This window comes from Oncorhynchus kisutch, linkage group LG17 (genome assembly GCF_002021735.2).
Source record: "Oncorhynchus kisutch isolate 150728-3 linkage group LG17, Okis_V2, whole genome shotgun sequence".
NCBI classification, from domain to species: domain Eukaryota; kingdom Metazoa; phylum Chordata; class Actinopteri; order Salmoniformes; family Salmonidae; genus Oncorhynchus; species Oncorhynchus kisutch.
The window spans coordinates 67,936,233-67,951,933 of record NC_034190.2 but is presented as its reverse complement, the minus strand read 5'-3'; the positions used below and the strand labels follow the sequence as shown (position 1 = coordinate 67,951,933).

The 15,701-nt window shown below is 42.6% G+C and overlaps 1 protein-coding gene across 5 annotated transcripts in view; it reads left to right on the top strand.

Moving 5' to 3' along the window:
* The window catches only part of LOC109908163 (IQ motif and SEC7 domain-containing protein 2), a 70,588-nt gene that overhangs the window by 30,144 nt on the left and 24,743 nt on the right, over positions 1–15,701 (top strand). The window contains exon 1 of one of the 5 annotated variants that reach the window (XM_020506698.2): positions 12,977–13,084. The exons of 3 other annotated variants lie outside the window; for them this stretch is intronic. The gene's annotated coding sequence lies outside the window, so the exon portion shown is untranslated. Of the gene's footprint in view, positions 1–12,976; positions 13,085–15,701 lie in introns of those variants that run through there. One more of the 5 variants, XM_031794437.1, reaches the window with a different exon arrangement.

Genomic DNA, 15,701 nt, shown 5'->3' with positions numbered 1-15,701 from the left:
CCATCTTCTTCTCTGGCGAGCGAGCGCTGCTATCGCCTAGCACTCAGCACCAAACGCCCACACAGGCAGTCCACGCTGTTGCCAAGCAGCGGGAGATTCAGAGCCCAGAATCGGGGGAGGGGATATGCAAAACACTCAACCTCAGGCTAGAGGCAGCTCACACAGCGATAGTGGCCATCTAAACGTCTCTCCTTCTCAGCAGGGGGGTCAAGGGTCACATGCTGGAGGTGGTATGACGCAGTAGGCTCCCACATGCTGGCACTCTCATCTGTGGACAGTGAATAGAAACATTGAAATGTATAATGAAATGGTTTATCAAGGTTTGTGCCTGGCTACTGGCTGAGAATAGTGAATGTGAATCCTTACTGGCCATGAACTGTAATGTGCACCAGAGTTGAAATGTTCAAGATATACGATGTGAAACAGGTGGTTGTGTAAAGATAATGACACAATGGTAGAGACGAATGTATGTAATGGGTAAACTGTATACATTCCGTATGTTGTTACAAGTGTCTTCCTCTTCCGTCTCCTCTATAGGTAGACAGATTCACCAACACACCAACACCTGACACTCTATTTACCCTGCTGTGTGTTGGAGGAAGTCCTTTATTTGTACCATGAACACCCCTCCACACACCATATTTCTGTTTCCTCCTCCACTTCTAAATCTCCTCTCCTCTCCTCTTCTCTTGATTATTTTCACCCCTTGGCCTCCTCCGTATACAACCTCTGTGGCTCTCCTGTACTTCTCTCTCTCCTCCCACTCTTCTCTTCCTCCCTCCATTCTTGCTGCCGTAAATACACATCACCTCCGTGTCTCTCGTCCTATTCACTCCTCCCTGTGTGCTGCTATCCTTGCCTTTCTTCACTCTCTCTGCCCTCTCTCCATCAAACTTCCTCTACTGTGTGTGTGTGTGTGTCTGTGTGTGTACATGTAACAATATAACATACCCCTGTTCATGTTACTTTTCATGTTACTTTTCTAGTTACTGTTCATGATGCTGTTCCTCTTATTGTTAATGTTACTGTTCAATTTACTGTTCATGTTAAGGAGATGCTGCTAACGAACAGGAGTCAGGAGGTCGCTCTGTGCAGGACATACTGTATGCTAGCTAGGTCTTGCATAACAACATCTGCTCTGAGATCTCACTTATTCACTTAGAGTCACACCCCAGGCTGAATAATCAGAACTATTCTAGAATTATACTTTTTTACTGTAGAATAATCAGTGTAGCCAGACTAATATGTCATGACATAGTAAAGTAGGGTTCACACAGATTTGGGTAGAAGCCTTTCTTTCCCATGGTGTTCTGCTCTGCAGGCTTCCTCTACAACATTGGATAATTGTCTTAATGTTTAGGCAGAAAGCATTCTCATCAGTACTGAAATAATATTTAGGCAGAAAACGTTCTCATCAGTACAGAAATAACTGTAAGTACTGTAACCTGTATTTAATCAGAATAAATAGGGATGTGCTGTGACCTCAGATACCACATTCAGCATTATCAAAGCCCCTGCTGACAGGTTGTTTTGATTTAATTGGAACTCTTATCATCATCCACGCTACGCAAACCAGCGCTGCTGCCTCTGCATAATTATAATGTTTAGTCATGTTTTACCTCTTCCATTCTCTCTCTATAACAGAAGGCCAGCATCCCGGAGTCGCCTCTTCACTGTTGACGTTGAGACTGGTGTTTTGCGGATACTATTTAATGAAGCTGCCAGTTGAGGACTTGTGAGGTGTCTGTTTCTCAAACTAGACACTCTAATGTACTTGTCCTCTTGTTGAGTTGTGCACCGGGGCCTCCCACTCCTCTTTCTATTCTGGTTAGAGCCAGTTTGCGCTATTCTGTGAAGGGAGTAGTACACAACGTTGTACGAGAACTTCAGTTTCTTGGTAATTTATCGCATGGAATAGCCTTCATTTCTCAGAACAATAATAGACTGACGAGTTTCAGAAGAAAGTACTTTGTTTCTGGCCATTTTGAGCCTGTAATCTAACTCACAAATGCTGATGCTCCAGATACTCAACTAGTCTAAAGGCCCGTTTTATGGCTTCTTCAATCAGCGGGACATTTTTCAGTTGTGCTAACATAATTGCAAAAGGATGTTCTAATGATCAATTAGCCTTTTAAAATTAAAAACTTGGATTAGCTAACACAACGTGTCATTGGAACACAGGAGTGATGGTTGCTGGTAATGGGCCTCTGTACGTATATGTAGATATTCAATTAAAAGTCAGCCGTTTCCAGCTACAATAGTCATTCACAACATTAACAATGTCTACACTGTATTTCTGATCAATTTGTTTTTCTTTGAAAAATAAGGACATTTCTAAATGACCCTAAACTTTTGAACAGTAGTGTATACAGTTGAAGTTTACATAGGTTGGAGTCATTAAAACTCGTTTTTCAACCACATTTTCGACCAAATTTCTTGTTAACAAACTATAGTTTTGGATAGTCGGTTAGGACATCTACTTTGTGCTTGACACAAGTAATTATTCCAAGAATTGTTTACAGACAGATTATTTCGCCTATAATTCACTGTATCACAATTCCAGTGGGTCAGAAGTTTACATACACTAAGTTGACTGTGCCTTTAAACAGCTTGGAAAATTCCAGAAAATGATGTCATGGCTTTAGAAGCTTCTGGCTAATTGACATCATTTGAGTTAATTGGAGGTGTACCTGTGGATGTATTTCAAGGCCTACCTTCAAACTCAGTGCCTCTTTGCTTGATATCATGGGAAAATCTAAAGAAATCAGCCAAGACCTCAGAAAAAAAAGACCTCCACAAGTTCATCCTTGGGAGCAATTTCCGAATGCCTACAAACAATAGTACGCAAGTATAAACACCATGGGACCACGCAGCCGTCATACCGCTCAGGAAGGAGACGCATTCTGTCTCCTAGAGATGAACGTACTTTGGTGCGAAAAGTGCAAATCAATCCCAGAACAACAGCAAAGGACCTTGTGCTGGAAGAAACAGGTACAAAAGTATCTATATACACAGTAAAACGAGTCCTATATCGACTTAACCTGTAAGGCCACTCAGCAAGGAAGAAGCCACTGCTCCAAAAATGCCATTTAAAAAAGCCAGACTACGGTTTGCAACTGCACATGGGGACAAAGATTGTACTTTTTGGAGAAATGTCCTCTGATCTGACAAAACAAAAATGGAACTGTTTGGCCATAATGACCATCGTTATGTTTGGAGGAAAGGGGGGGGGGGGGCTTGCAAGCCGAAGAACACAATCCCAACCGTGTAGCATGGAGAGGCAGCATCATGTTGTGGGGGTGCTTTGCTGCAGGAAGGACTGGTGCACTTCACAAAATAAATGGCATCATGAGGTAGGAAAATAATGTGGATATATTGAAGCAACATCTCAAGACATCCGTCAGGAAGTTAAAGCTTGGTTGCAAATGGGTCTTCCAAATGGACAATGACCACAAGCATACTTCCAAAGTTGTGGCAAAATGGCTTAAGGACAACAAAGTCAAGGTATTGGAGTGGCCATCACAAAGCCCTGACCTCAATCCTATAGAACATTTGTGGGCAGGACTGAAGAAGCGTGTGCGAGCAAGGAGGCCTACAAACCTGACTCAGTGACACCTGCTCAGTCAGGAGGAATGGGCCAAAATTATAATTGGAGGTGAAGCTAAGTCAGGGAATTTTTACGAGGATTAAATGTCAGGAGTTGTGAAAAACTGAGTTTAAATTCCGACTTCAACTGTATATCGTCTTTGTATCTGAAAATCATTGTGATGTGGTTAACCTTAAAAATGAAAAGATAAAAGATCAAATTCAACCAGAGAGTGTGCTTAGATCGTGGGAAAAGCCTGCACTGGACCGTCGTGCTTGAATCGAAATGATTCAAGTGCAACCGTCAAATGCGGCCTTTTGAGCTGTTATGCGGCCGAATGCTGCAGACAACACATTCACGGTTCACTACGGAGGTGTTTTGGTTCCTGACTCAAAGGGAATACCCTACCCTAAACTCATGGTAACCTTTGTCAGCTTATATATGCATTAAAACCAAATATGTTACCCATTTCAAGAAGCTAGGCGTATGTCGCACGTCACTACTTCACAGGAGAGGCATTTGTTTTTTTATCAAAATGCGTTTTTTGCCAGAAATGCCTTCTGGAATATGTGAACTTTCATGTGCCTTAATAACAAATGTGTATGCCATCTGTGCAGCACAATTGGACCAGCGTCGTCCAGGTTAGGGGAGGGTTTGGCCGGCCGGGTTGTCATTGTCCCATCGCACTCTAGCGATTCCTGTGGTAGGCCGTGCGCAATGCATGCTTACACGGTCGCCAGGTGTACGGTGTTTCCTCCGACACATTGGTGCGGCTTGCTTCCGGGTTAAGCGAGCATTGTGTCTAGAAGCAGTGCGGCTTGGTGGGGTTGTGTTTTGGAGGACGCACGGCTCTCGACCTTCGCCTCTCCTGAGTCGATACGGGAGTTGCAGTGATGAGACAAGACTGTAACTACCAATTGGATATTATGAAATTGGGGAGAAAAAGAGGTAAAAAAAAGAAGGAAATGTATCAATATTGAGTATGCATGACATAGTTCAAATAGAGCCAAACTTTCTTGTCACTCACCCTGCACTCTCTCAGATCTGCAGTATCTCTCATCTCTTGGCTAACTCTCTTCCATTAATATCTCATAGTCATCCGCAACTTCTTTCCCCAAGATATTTTTAACTCCACTTACTCCCTCTTACCCATTTAGCTCCATCTGTATGAGGGACCACTTTAAAACTATTTTTCTGGTCAGGTGTACTCTAGGTGACCTGCTGAAGTGTGTGAGCAGCGAAAGTGAGTGAGGTCTCTCTCCCTGGCCTCCGCACCACAAGCAGCAGGACCCCATGCTAAATGACCGGGACTGTGTGTCCTTGTCTGACAGCAGCTGCTCGAGGGATGCTAATTACATGCTAATCCAACTCAACCAAGAGCTCTCCACTTTCTCCTCTCTCTCCTTTCCATCCAGCCATGCTTAGATGCTGCAGATGGAATTACTCCTGATTTTTTGGAAAAGGATCATTTAGATTTTGGAGTGACTTCAAAAAGCTTATGGATTTTTTGTGCACTTTTACTGTACTGCAGGGAGTGGTTTGACTTTGTTATAGAATGATCCAGAAGAGCAGTGTGGTACATTGCAGTGTTGTGTTATATAATCCTGAGTGGTCTGAGTTTTCAGATATAATCCCCCCTCTCTCTTTCTCTCTCTTCTTCTTTCTCGCACTGTGTTATTTCAACATTTTGATGTCTTCATTATTATTCTACAATGTAGAAAATAGTAAAAATAAAGAAAAACCCATGAATGAGTAGGTGTGTCCACATTTTTGACCGGTACTGTATATACAGTGGGGCAAAAAAGTATTTAGTCAGCCACCAATTGTGCAAGTTCTCCCACTTAAAAAGATGAGAGAGGCCTGTAATTTTCATCATAGGTACACTTCAAGTATGACAGACAAAATGAGGGGAAAAAATCCAGAAAATCACATTGTAGGATTTTTTATTAATTTATTAGCAAATTATTGTGGAAAATAAGTATTTGGTCAATAACAAAAGTTTCTCAATACTTTGTTATATACCCTCTGTTGGCAATGACAGAGGTCAAACGTTTTCTGTAAGTCTTCTCAAGGTTTTCACACACTGTTGCTGGTATTTTGGCCCATTCCTCCATGCAGATCTCCTCTAGAGCAGTGATGTTTTGGGGCTGTTGCTGGGCAACACAGACTTTCAACTCCCTCCAAAGATTTTCTATGGGGTTGAGATCTGGAGACTGGCTAGGCCACTCCAGGACCTTGAAATACTTCTTACTAAGCCACTCCTTCGTTGCCCGGGCGGTGTGTTTGGGATCATTGTCATGCTGAAAGACCCAGCCACGTTTCATCTTCAATGCCCTTGCTGATGGAAGGAGGTTTTCACTCAAAATCTCACGATACATGGCCCCATTCATTCTTTCCTTTACACGGATCAGTCGTCCTGGTCCCTTTGCAGAAAAACAGTCCCAAAGCATGATGTTTCCACCCCCATGCTTCACAGTAGGTTTGGTGTTCTTTGGATGCAACTAAGCATTCTTTGTCCTCCAAACATGACGAGTTGAGTTTTTACCAAGAAGTTCTATTTTGGTTTCATCTGACCATATGACATTCTCCCAATCTTCTTCTGGATCATCCAAATGCTCTCTAGCAAACTTCAGACGGGCCTGGACATGGCTTAAGCAGGGGGACACGTCTGGCACTGCAGGATTTGAGTCCCTGGCGGCGTAGTGTGTTACTGATGGTAGGCTTTGTTACTTTGGTCCCAGCTCTCTGCAGGTCATTCACTAGGTCCCCCCGTGTGGTTCTGGGATTTTTGCTCACCGTTCTTGTGATCATTTTGACCCCACGGGGTGAGATCTTGCGTGGAGCTCCAGATCGAGGGAGATTATCAGTGGTCTTGTATGTCTTCCATTTCCTAATAATTGCTCCCACAGTTGATTTCTTCAAACCAAGCTGCTTACCTATTGCAGATTCAGTCTTCCAAGCCTGGTGCAGGTCTACAATTTTGTTTCTGGTGTCCTTTGACAGCTCTTTGGTCTTGCCCATAGTGGAGTTTGGAGTGTGACTGTTCGAGGTTGTGGACAGTTGTCTTTTATACTGATAACAAGTTCAAACAGGTGCCATTAATACAGGTAACTAGTGGAGGACAGAGGAGCCTCTTAAAGAAGAGGTTACAGGTCTGTGAGAGCCAGAAATCTAGCTTGTTGGTAGGTGACCAAATACTTATTTTCCACCATAATTTGCAAATAAATTAATTACAAATCCTGCAATGTGATTTTCTGGATTTTTTTTCTCATTTTGTCTGTCATAGTTGAAGTGTACCTATGATGAAAATTACAGGCCTCTCTTATCTTTTTAAGTGGGAGAACTTGCACAATTGGTGGCTGACTAAATACTTTTTTGCCCCACTGTATATATCAGTGACGGTCAGAGCCATATAAGATGAGGGAGGATGATATGTTTTAAGGAACATATTGGATGACTGTCATTCATATTCCATTCACCCAGCTCAATGCAACATCGATTGTTTTAGGCTACTACATGATACTCAAATTTTCCCTGTACCCATCATGAAGTTGCTGCAACCTAGCCTATGAATGATAGTTTATAACGTAGTTGCATCGGTCAAGAGAATGTTGAGTAATCAAGGTGACAGACATTTACACATTCAATACAGTCTTGCACACTCTTGCCTGTATCGAGCTGATCTAGGGTGTAATCATTAGTCCAACAGTTGCAAATGAGAATTTGTTTATCCCTGTTTGTTCTGTTTGCTTCTATCGACGCTTCTATTTACGCTTCTATCTACGCTTCTATCTACGCTTCTATTTACGCTTCTATCTACGCTTCTATCGACGCTTCTATCGACGCTTCTATTTACACTTCTATCTACGCTTCAATCTACGCTTCTATCTACGCTTTCTCCTCCTCTCACCTTTTCCCTTCACCTGTGGACTTCAGGGCACAACACATCAGCTGTCTGTGACTAGGCGGGAAAAAAAGCCAAACCTTCATATCATGACGCTAACCGCTACACACAGCCTGCTTCGTTGTCACGTCATAGTCAACATAGTTACTAGAACTAACGCGTTAGTAAACCCACTACAATCATGCAGTGCAGTGTAGTCAGCAGCAATCAGTTTAGCAGTTACACCAGCGGGCCCCAGAGGCAATAAATTAATAAAACCAAAAGCTTGTGAAGTTGGATTCCACCCCTGCACTTTTTCTCAGACAGTCAATAGAATAGAAGATGATTTTGAGAGGTCAGGGCGGTTGGCTGCCTCACTGCCTCTGAGGGGCATTGTTTGCAGCAGCTCTGTACCTTTGTTGTCCTTCACTCCCTGAGGTTGTTAGTAACTTCAGTATGATGGTCATGTACATTGCAATTCACTGTACATCAGCTTCTTTTAATCTCGCTCTATCTACAGGATATGTATCTCACGTTTACTACCATTGCTGCTTCACTCAATGTCAATGTTGTTTCTTGCTTCAATTCAATGTTCTCTTTCTGTCTTCATGTTTGCTTCATCTCTCTGTCTCTTTTCCTCTCTCTGTGTGTGTCTTCGTCTCTTTTTTGGTCTTTCTTAAGTGTCAGGCAGTCACCATCTTACTCAAGCTATCCAATCTCTGCTCCCACAACCCCTACTGCAGCCAGCCCCTATGCCACCCTCCTCCCCACCAGTCTGACTGTTAACAGCTTCTTCAGCCTCCATCAGTACTGCTGCCCCTCGTCTGCCAAACACTCGCAGCAGGCAAGGTAAGGGCCACCTAAAGGCCTTCAAAAGATCCCCAAGAACCTGTGAATACCTCACAACAATCATTACCTCCTGAAAAACCCTTGGAACCCTAAAAAGATTCCCAGTCCACCACTCCCCTGCCCTGGTCACCAACCCTACCTTCAAAGCTTGCCCTCCCTTACTCCTTCCTACAAATCCCCTTCAATCCACTGGTTCTAACCCACTGGTTAACCCTAACACCCTTACCTCATACCCAGCCCCTGACCTGTGTAAGAACCCTCCATTGCTATGTCACCTGATCCTCTCACCATTTTTCACCACCTGCTTTGCCTTTCATCACCTTGCCTCCCATACACCTGTGGTAATGTGTCACCAGTTCACCCCTGACCCTAGCCTGTGCCATAGTGCCTCCTCATCTTTCTTTCTATCAGGAGTCCTAACTGCTGTGTCTGAGGGGAAGAGAGAGGGCTACCTCTTAAACAGATTAACAAAGAGAGCCAGAGAGCTCACTTAAAGAGGGCCTTTATACAAATGGAGAGATGTCCTCACTTAGAGAAGAGAAGGAATAATCATCTTCAGAGTGGAGGGTCTGAAGGTGTTTTGAGTCACCACTAAACCCACTGAATCTCTCTCTCTCTCTCTCTCTCTCTCTCTCTCTCTCTCTCTCTCTCTCTCTTTCTTTCTTTCTTTCTTTCTTTCTTTCTTTCTCTCTATCTCTCCCACTCTCTCTAACTCTCATCCTGAACTTGAACAGACACCAGCTTCAGTACATCATGCTCCAGGACTGCCATCTATTGGGGGAGGATATACAGGCCTAGTGTGCAGTCAGTGGGTGCTAGTTAGCATTTTTGCCCGGACAGGGTTTTATGGAAATATGACATAGAATACAGCAGTTGATGGCTAAGCAACACACATGATAATGTAGCCATGTAACACATTAGGGTGGCTCATTTGCATGTAGAGTTGCCTAGTGTTAAATATTTAAAATGTTATCCATTTAGGGATGGATCGAAATGTACAGAATGGTTACCTGGAGGAAAATGGTAGAGAGTCATGCTTTTTCAATTTCAGTCAAGGGGAGGGTTTAGTATTTTTTAAATCTAGTCCAGGGGAGGGTCATGTAGTCTATAATTGATGACATTTAAACATTTCTCAGTGTTTTAGAATTCTTTGCTTATTAAGCTATATATCAATGTATGCCAGATACCACACCTTATCTCTGATTCTCTGCTGGGCACGCAATATTAAGTGTGCCTATAGGCTATGTAGTGTGGTCTTAATCAAATTATACACAGCCTGTAGGCTATAGGCTATGAAGTACATGTTCGGGGGAAGCACAGAGCAGAGTTATTTTTCTAAGATAGCTGCTGGGATGGTTGGAATACAACTGGGCTGCATTACACACTGCAATGGGATATACGAGCCCTGGGTCCCAGCCTGCTCTGCTCTTTCTGATCAAAAACGTTTGTGTGTGCCTCCTAAGCAATGGTTGTGCTGTGAAGGACTACTTTGGCATTTCAGGATAGAGGCTTCTTCTGAAAATATTTTTTGGGATTAGGCCTGGTCCAGAAAATCTTGCGCGGAGACTAGCCTGTACAGTGCCAATGTTCTGTACAGTTTGAGAAGGAGAGCACAAAGATGAGAAGGACGACCGGAGGTCAGCTTTCATAGCTTGCTACTTCTATAACTGATTTGAAGGAAAACAATGTTTCTTGCCCATGATCTATTTCTCAGAGTTATTGACCTCACAATAAGTCAGATTCGAGTAATTTACATTGCAGTGCTGAAACTTGAAGCATTTCATGGTGCCGTAAGTAGGCATAATCAATTACTCAACCCACCATGCACTCTTTAAATAGCCTACCTCCATGTCAGTGAAGGGCTGTTAAGTTAAACCCTAGACTTGAATTGAGGGGTATGAGAGGGTATGACATAGGCCTACATTTTATTAAAGAAAATGGCAAAAAGCACAGGCCTAAACCCTTGTTAGCTTACCATTTTGAAGAAAATAAAATTGATATATTAATGATATATAACAGTACTTTTTCCCTTGATGCTTTATGCTAGAAACAAGCTGTAAAATACCCGGATTCATATGGGAATATCATTGTTTAGTTTCTTTGACATTCAGAGGCTGAGCTACAACCCTCTATAGCCGAGAAGACTTTGCTTGGAAAGTAATCTTATTCTGTCACTATCAACTGATTTAGCTATTCACTTTCTGTACAATGCTTTGCTGGTGATATTGTCTGTGATTTACTTAGAGTTCAAGGCACACTTAACCAGCATGGCTACCACAGCATTCTGCAGTGATACGTCATCTCATCTGGTTTGCACTTAGTGTGACCTTCAGGCTGTGTAAGAGCTATTTGACCAAGAAGGAGAGTGATGGCATGCTGCATCAGATGACCTGGCCTTCACAATCACCTGACTTCAACCCAATTGAGATGTTTTGGGATGAGTTGGACCGCAGAGTGAAGGAAAAGCAGCCAACAAGTGCTCCGCATATGTGGGAACTCCTTCAAGACTGTTGGATAAACATTCCAGATGAAGCTGGTTGAGAGAATGCCAAGAGTGTGCAAAGCTGTAGGCAAAGGGTGGATACTTTGAAGAATCTAAAATCTAAAATATTTTTAGATTTTTTTAAACGCTTTTTCGATATGATGATCGACTCATGCAATCTTTCCACTCCTACTCTTGTCTATGGTGGTCTGCGAAACCACAACCTTCTGACCCGCAGCCCTGTGCACTATTAAATTCCTGCGTTGCCATGTAATGCTTACAGGACAAAAACAGTGTCTAAATCTAAGGCTCTGGTCTGTCCAAGATTTGAGGGTAAACGGTAGACATTTTCTCTGCTATCCACTTTATTTTAATTATTATTTTGGGTATAGGGTGGGTCACTTGTTTATTTTTCAAGCATTTAGGGAGGGTTTAGGTCAAAGATATTTGGCTGAAGGGAGGGCATACATTTTCATTTCAGAGAGGTCCGATTTTCTCCATGTAACCATTATTATAAATAACATTCACTCCCTTAGCTTTACTATGATGATCCTGACCTCTGGCTTCAGCTGACACATAGACACAGAAACTTTACTTCAAATTGTTTCCTTTTTACACATTTAGGATATGACAGGAACATTTTGACAGCCTCCTGCTCCTCTCTTCTCTCAGTATCATTTCCACCAATGTATGCTTTGATCAACTTTTTGTCATGTATTTATATCTCATGCTTTTTCTCTTTTTCTTGCTCTCTATTTTCTCTGTTTCTCTGTGAATCTTTTGTCTTTCTCCTTCCTCTCCCTCCCTACTTCCATGTCTCCTTCCCTACCTCCCTATCCCTCTGTCTATCACCCTGACTCTATCCCTCTCTCTCTCTGTCTGTCTCTCGCTTTACCCATCCCCGTTGGTTCCTCAGTGAGGAGTGTGAGGATGATGCATCCCATCAGTTCTGTTGTCCCTCCTCAGGGTGCAGTAGCCCCTCATCTCGATAACCCTGCACTTTGATTGGTCTCTTGGCATCAAGCTGGACAGCTGATTGGTCTCATGGAGTCAAGCTGGACAGCAGCCAATCACCTGAGTCAGACTCTCAGTCTCTATGAAGGACTCCAGTTGAATGACACTGGACAGAGCCCCAGTCTGGATGGATTTAAATGGAATGATCCTTCTTTAGTTGCATGCAAATTTGAGTCTCATTGTGATAGTTGTTGTGATAGCGATTTACCAGAAAGTATGACTCAGTGGTAGTTAGGTTCATGAACTGTAATGTTTTCCTCACATACTGTATATCTCTGTCTCTTATTTGCTCAATGTCTGAGATCATTAGCTTTACTCTGCTCATCTCACACCTGTCTCCTCAGTTTTAAAGTAGCCTAGTCATTCTTTGTGTTCAGCAGCTACTATACTGCCACCCAAGTCTGTGAGAAGCTAGTTCTTATCATCACACAATGAGATTGAACAAAGAAAAGCTATTTCAACTGGTTGAATGTCCTGGTATTTGTTTGTGTTTGTTTAGAAATGTTAGAGGACATTGTTCGGTATCTGAAATAAACAGATCATAATTGGTGCAGAGAAGAATTTTAAAAAACGGTCCTGATGTACACCCATCATCATTTCCCACTGTAAATGTAGTTGTAGTGTAGACCTCGGGACAGCAGAGGGCACAGTGATTATAATCTCAATGGTAGAGTTGTCCTACTGTACTTCTCAACTGTGTCTCTGAGACACATACAGTAATCGACCGGTAACTGTGGGCACGAGCATCTTCAATAAAACGTTGGTGACCAATAGAAAATGATATCTGTGTGTATTTATGATGTATGCCTGTTTTCTTTACTTGAATCACACATTAGGCCTACACATGAACATTAAATCAGAAATGGAGTATGAAGTGACATAACACACCAGGTATCAAGCTATATAGACCTGACTCCATCCATTCATTGGTACCATTTGAATGAGAAGTAAATTATCCCCCCCTTTCTCTCCTAGCTGTTCTGTTGTGACTGGTGTGTGTGTACTATTTGTCACTGTGTAATAGTGTGTGTGCCTGGCTGTCAGTCAGCTGGGTAATGCGAGAAGGAAAGAAACAGGGGGAGGGAGTGTGAGAGAGTTTGGGCGGGGTGAGTAAGTTCAGAGCTGTCAAAAGACTGGAAAGAATATAATCTTGCTGCTCTGAAGGGCGAGTGAGAGAATGTGAGTGTGTGTTTGTGAAGTGTGTGTGTGTGTTTGTTATCGCGCTTCACCAGTCTGTGTGGGACCTCTCTTTAACTGCAGCAGCAGCACGGTAAGGACTCTTGATTTCACTGCCAAACTTTCTGTACAGCGCAACAGAGATGACATGCTGTAACTAAGTTATGAGTGATTGTCAATTGGATTGTATGTAAAAACCTGTGTGTGTGCACTGTATGTGTTTATTATAGAGCTCACTGAGTCAGTATGACTGAGTCACTATGCTGGACCTACTGTGTTACAAAGGCTGTTTAACTCCGCTCCAGTCTATGTCCTTGTTGTATTTGAACAGCTTCTATAGATAACATGACTGTGTATGGGCAGTTAACTGTACACAATGGTGTCTATTTTTTAAAATGTTTTATTTTACCTTTATTTAACCAGGTAGGCCAGTTGAGAACAAGTTCTCATTTACAGCTGCGACCTAAGATAAAGCAAAGCAGTGCAACAAAAAACACAGAGTTACACATAAACAAACGTACAGTCAATAACACAATAGAAAATCTGTATACAATGTGTGCAAATGAAGTAAGGAGGTAAGGCAATAAATAGGCCATAGTGGCGAAGTAATTACAATTTAGCAATTAACACTGGAGTGATAGATGCGCAGATGAGGATGTGAAAGTAGAAATACTGGTGTGCAAAAGAGCAGAAAAAAAAAAATTGGATGAGGTAGGTAGTTAGTTGGATGAGCTATTTACAGATGGGCTGTGTACAGCTACTCTGACAGCCGATGCTTGGAATTAGTGAGGGAGATATAAGTCTCCAACTTCAGTGATTTTTGCAATTCGTTCCAATCATTGGCAGCAGAGAACTGGAAGGAAAGGCGGCCAAATTAGGTGTTGTCTTTGGGGATGACCAGTAAAATATACCTGCTGAAGCGCGTGCCACGGGTGGGTGTTGCTATGGTGACCAGTGAGCTGAGATAAGGCGGAGCTTTACCTAGCAAAGACTTATAGATGACCTGGAGCCAGTGGGTTTGGCGACAAATATGTAGCGATGTGAGGATACATCAGGGTTATTGTAACAGCTCTCGTTGGAATGAGTGGATCAAAGCGCAGCGTGAAACGTGTTCATGATTTTATTGATCAAAGAAACACTCAAACAAAGTAACAAAACAAAAGCCAAAAGTTATGTCAGGTAAACAGATACTAAACAGAAAATAACTACACACAAAACACATGTGGGAAAAAGGCTGCCTAAGTATGATTCCCAATCAGAGACAACGATAGACAGCTGCCTCTGATTGGGAAAAAACAAAGACAATATAAATGATTGGGCAAAAACAAAGAAATAGAAAACATAGAATGCCCACCCCAAATCACACCCTGACCTAACCAAATAGAGAAATAACATCTCTCTAAGGTCAGGGCGTGACAGTTATTGGTAGTGTTCATTACAGTAAGTTCATGTTTGCGACAGTGAAAGGTTACATTCAGTAGTGATGAAAGCAGACCTGTCGTGTTCACTGTCTATAGATCGAGCCGAGGGTGGAAGTAGATTGAGTGAAATGCAGGAGTGTGATAATGAATAGCCATTACCTGTGACGTAGTGTATGTCGTTAAAATGAAAGAGAGCACTTGGTGAGACCAGAGCAAATGGGTTATGTCAGGGACTGTCAGTCCCTGTTTTGCCATCGCAAACACACACACACACACACACACACACACACACACACACACACACACACACACACACACACACAAGGCATAGGTATGATGTAGTTACTGTATGTTGTAAGGAAATTGGGCCAATGTTGCTGAAAGTAAAGAAAGAGAAGAGGGAATTAGGGTTTACAGCCTTTTAAATGTTCTGTATTGAGAGGGAAAGGTGAAACATTGAACGTTTGGTACAGTAGTGTGTATACATGTTACGACTTCCGACGAAGACGGTCCCTCTCCTTGTTCGGGCGGCGTTCGACGGTTGACGTCACCGGTCTTCTAGTCTTCGCTGATCCACCTTTCATTTTCCAATGGTTTTGTCTCTGTTTGCTACACACCTGGTTTTCATTCCCCAATTACTTGTTCATGTATTTAACCCTCTGTTTCCTGGTTATTATTTGTTGCCGGGTTTGGTTATTACGCCTTTTTTATGGCGGGTTTTGTAGCAGTGGCTTCTTCCTTTCCGAGCGGCCTTTCAGGTTATGTCGATATAGGACTTGTTTTTACTGTGGATATAGATACTTTTGTACCTGTTTCCTCCAGTATCTTGTCATGGTCCTTTGCTGTTGTTCTGGGATTGAATTGCACTTTCGCACCAAAGTACGTTCATCTCTAGGAGACAGAATGCGTCTCCTTCCTGAGAGGTATGACAGCTGCGTGGTCCCATGGTGTTTATACTTGCATACTATTGTCTGTACAGGTGAACGTGGTACCTTCAGGCATTTGGAAATTGCTCCCAAGGATGAACCAGACTTGTGGAGGTCTACAATTCTTTTCTGAGGTTTTGGCTGATTTTCTTTTGATTTTCCCATGATGTCAAGCAAAGAGGCACTGAGTTTGAACGTAGGCCTTGAAATACATCCACAGGTACACCTCCAATTGACTCAAATTATGTCAATAAGCCTATCAGAAGCTTCCATGACATGATTTTCTGGACTTTTCCAAGCTGTTTAAAGGCACAGTCAACTTAGTGTATGTAAACTTCTGACCCACTGGAATTGTGATACAGTG